The following is a 3,732-nucleotide window of genomic DNA, read 5'->3' as shown; positions in this document are numbered from 1 at the left end:
TGAGTGAGAGCAGTGCCTATAGGGCAGCCTGTTTAGCTTCACTTTTTGCATAGGGCTATAGGTAGTGGATGTTAGTGATTCCTTCTTTCAGTGGCCAGGACAGACAGCAGCAAAAGAAGAATTCATCCCTTCTGTTTTCCTCCCACTAGTTTCTGCTGCGGCTTATGCAGTATTGCAGCAATGTACTTCACTGAAGTACTGCTGCAGGAGTAAACAGCAGTATATGACTTCTTTCTTTTGACTAGAAGTGCAAGCATACTCCCATTGTATAGTGCATTGGTGCCTGACCATCTGTCTTACTGGCGTACCAGATTTCATCTCGTCTCTTTGGTATTCTTACAGAACCTTGAAGGCCACGATCCACTGAATGCTGCTCCTGACAAACACACACTGGAACAAACAAAAAATTGTTTCTGTGGAAACAATACTTGGGAGATAGTGCCTGAAACTCTAAGCAATTTGGCATTTCAGAGGGATATTTTGTCTGATTGACAATTAAAATTAGGCAGATTTCTGGCATCAAAATATGCTTTCTAGGCTGTAGGGAAGTGTGTCTTTTGAAGGTGATACTTTCAAAAATGCTTTGTAGGAGCAAACAATCTGACATTTAGGAAGGGTGAGGAAGTAGCCTGTGCATTTCTCCTTCTCCCTTGTGCACAATGAGCTACTTGGTTGCTTAATGTGAAACAAATGTACCTATATTCATCTGTCAAATGCTGGGAGGTATGCACCCATTACAAGAATGAATAAAAATGCTGCCTGTGCCAAGTTGGTCCCATAATAGCCAATCTACTTGTATTCCTGGGCTGTTAGCCTGGACGGATAAGTGAGTGAATTATATATAAATGTGTGGTGTGAAACAGATTGCCTTGGCCTTTTCCATTCAGTCAGGTTTTTTCTTTTTTTCTTTTTGGACAACGCTGTTTTTTGGCTAATTTTCAGACTGATGTTCTGCCTTATCCCCTGCTCTTATTCTTCTATGGGAAGCAAACACAACACCATGGTCCTGAAAGTCTCAAGAGTTGCCATGGTAACCAACTGATGTGCTGTGACTGAGGCCTAAGTGTTGGACTGTCATTCTGAATTTGCTACCTATCCCTTTCAAGGGGGTGATGGCAGTGGAAGGCACTATTAATTGGCATATGCAAATTAATTTCAGCAAGTGCATTTTAAAATTGTCCTTTTAACTACCTTTAAAGTAGTTAGGAGGGCAGGAGGTCTGGTCTAGAGGGTAGAGCCTCCGTCTGCCTGAAGATAACATCCACAAGGTCGCCCGTTCGAGGCCACCGGCACCGTGCGACCTTGGAACAGCTGACAAGCTGAAGCCAAGCTATTCCATCTGCTCTGAGCATGGGAGGATGGAGGCCAGAATGTGAAGCCAGATCGGAATGAAACACCTTGAATGTAGTCGTTCTTGAAAGAAAGAACCTTCTTTGAAATTGTAAAAATCCCTATTTAATAGGGATTTAATAAAGCCTGCCTATGTAAACCGCCTTGAATAAAGTCTTGAATAAAGACCAAGAAAGGCGGTATATAAATACCTGTTATTATTACCTTTAAACAATTTGCTGGTAATGTAATTTAACTTACTGGAGCATTGAGTTCTGGCAAAGGGTTCCTCTTGTGTCTACCAGTTTCGCTCAGCCATAATGTGCACCATCCCTCAAGCTCCACTGTAAGTCTTTGCAATGCCAGATCATTTGCAATGCCAGATCATTCCTTAGGCTGTAACCCTGCAAGCAAGAACTTGTCTACAGTTTTTGTCTCTGCAAAGCACCTAGGTCTTTTATAGGTGCTTATTAAAGAGTATTATCAGAATACTTACACACTAGTGATATAGTGTGTTATTCTGTATTTCCTCATTTTGCATGGCCTGAATGAAACCAAGACGTAGTGTGCAAGGACAGAGGAAAAGGTTTAGGTTATTTTAGGTTTGCTTGTTTAATATATTTATACCCCACTTTTAGCCAAATTTGGCTTCCAAAGCAACTTAAAATTACAATCCGAAAAGAAGTATGTGTACAATAAATTAGGGACAGATGGAGGAATTTATGGTCCTTGTTGCCTGGTCTCTGGCAGTTGTTGTCATAATCCAGATCCCAGGCTCTTGACACCAGAAGGAGGGGGCAGAAACCAGGAGATGCCTCTGCATTGCTCGAAGCACTTGGAATGGCTCTGATGGTGAGGGAGAGGGGCAGCTTACAGGGTTTGTTGAGGCTCCAACAAAACTTAGCACTTTGCCTCCCCCCCCCAAGAATGCCACTGGCAGAAACAACTGAAGGTTGACTCAAGAGTTGGCTGATGGTAAAAACCCTGCAGTCTTCAGGTCCCTGGCACTTGATGACACAACTCAGGTTCCTTCTATGCTTTTCCAGAAACAGTAGGTAGAAAGAGCTGAAGGCAACAATGATAGTTGCAAAGGACAAGAACTGTTTATTGCAAAGGTTATAATCCTGAAATGAGAGGTGCCAGCACACAAATCCTGCATAGGAGTCATGCGTCTTATTCTGTCCCGTATATGTGGGTGCAGGATGTATTTATTCAGTGATGCAAAAAGAATTCTGCATGTACTGTTACCAAATGAGCTAGGTTTAGTTGTTTTGGGAAATTAGTATACCTGCTTTATTGGAACACTGGGACCTTAGTGGGTGCGAACCAGTGTTCTGCAGAAATTCCCTTTAAAGAAGACACTGAGAGAAATATTCCAATAAATGATTACAGCTTTATTAAAAGGGACACAAAGAGATATCCAAAAGAATCAGTACGGGACTATTGTAGTGCCCTAACTAGAGTGCCCTATAGTGGTGAGTGTAGTGTCGTGAGAGTGTATTTGTGTATTTGGTGCATCCAAAGAACTCAGAAAGAAGGGAATGGTAGGGAAGGATTTCAGGGATCCCTGCTCTGCCAACCCCAGCTACTAGCTAAAGATGGGGAGAGAAGGGAACAAAAGGGGTGAGGGAAGAGAAAGAGTTCAAAGCGCAAGACATTGCTATCTGTCTGGATGTCTAGTCTGTGAGCAGCAGTTTCTGTGAGCAGTGTGTGTGGACACCCCTGGAGAGTGACCATTTGTTAGTCAACCCTCCTTAGTATTTAAGGATATTGAAACGTTGCTTACATGTAAGCAGAATGTTTGGGGAATAAATGTGTAACTTGGGGTGTTTGCTTTTAATATATCAATAGGTAACTTGGGTATGAATGAAGGGAGTTCTTCTTAATCAACCATTGTTGGCAACCTTTAGTCTCGAAAGACTATGGTATCGCGCTCTGAAAGGTGGTTTTGGAACAGCGTCTAGTGTGGCTGAAAAGGTCGATTCGGGAGTGAAAATCCCTTCCACACTGGGAGCAAGTGCAGTCTGTCCTTGGTCTGCCTCCCTGGCTATGGGCCTTCCTTCTTTGCCTCTTAGCCTCAGACTGTTGGCCAAGTGTCTCTTCAAACTGGGAAAGGCCATGCTGCACAGCCTGCCTCCAAGCGGGCTGCTCAGAGGCCAGGGTTTCCCACCTGTTGAGGTCCACTCCTAAGGCCTTCAGATCCCTCTTGCAGATGTCCTTGTATCGCAGCTGTGGTCTACCTGTAGGGCGCTTTCCTTGCACGAGTTCTCCATAGAGGAGATCCTTTGGGATCCAGCCATCATCCATTCTCACAACATGACCAAGCCAACGCAGACGTCTCTGTTTCAGCAGTTCATACATGCTAGGGATTCCAGCACGTTCCAGGACTGTGTGGTTTGGAAC

The sequence above is a fragment of the Tiliqua scincoides genome, chromosome 2 (assembly GCF_035046505.1).
Source record: "Tiliqua scincoides isolate rTilSci1 chromosome 2, rTilSci1.hap2, whole genome shotgun sequence".
NCBI lineage: Eukaryota > Metazoa > Chordata > Lepidosauria > Squamata > Scincidae > Tiliqua > Tiliqua scincoides.
Note: the sequence above shows the minus strand (reverse complement) of the source record.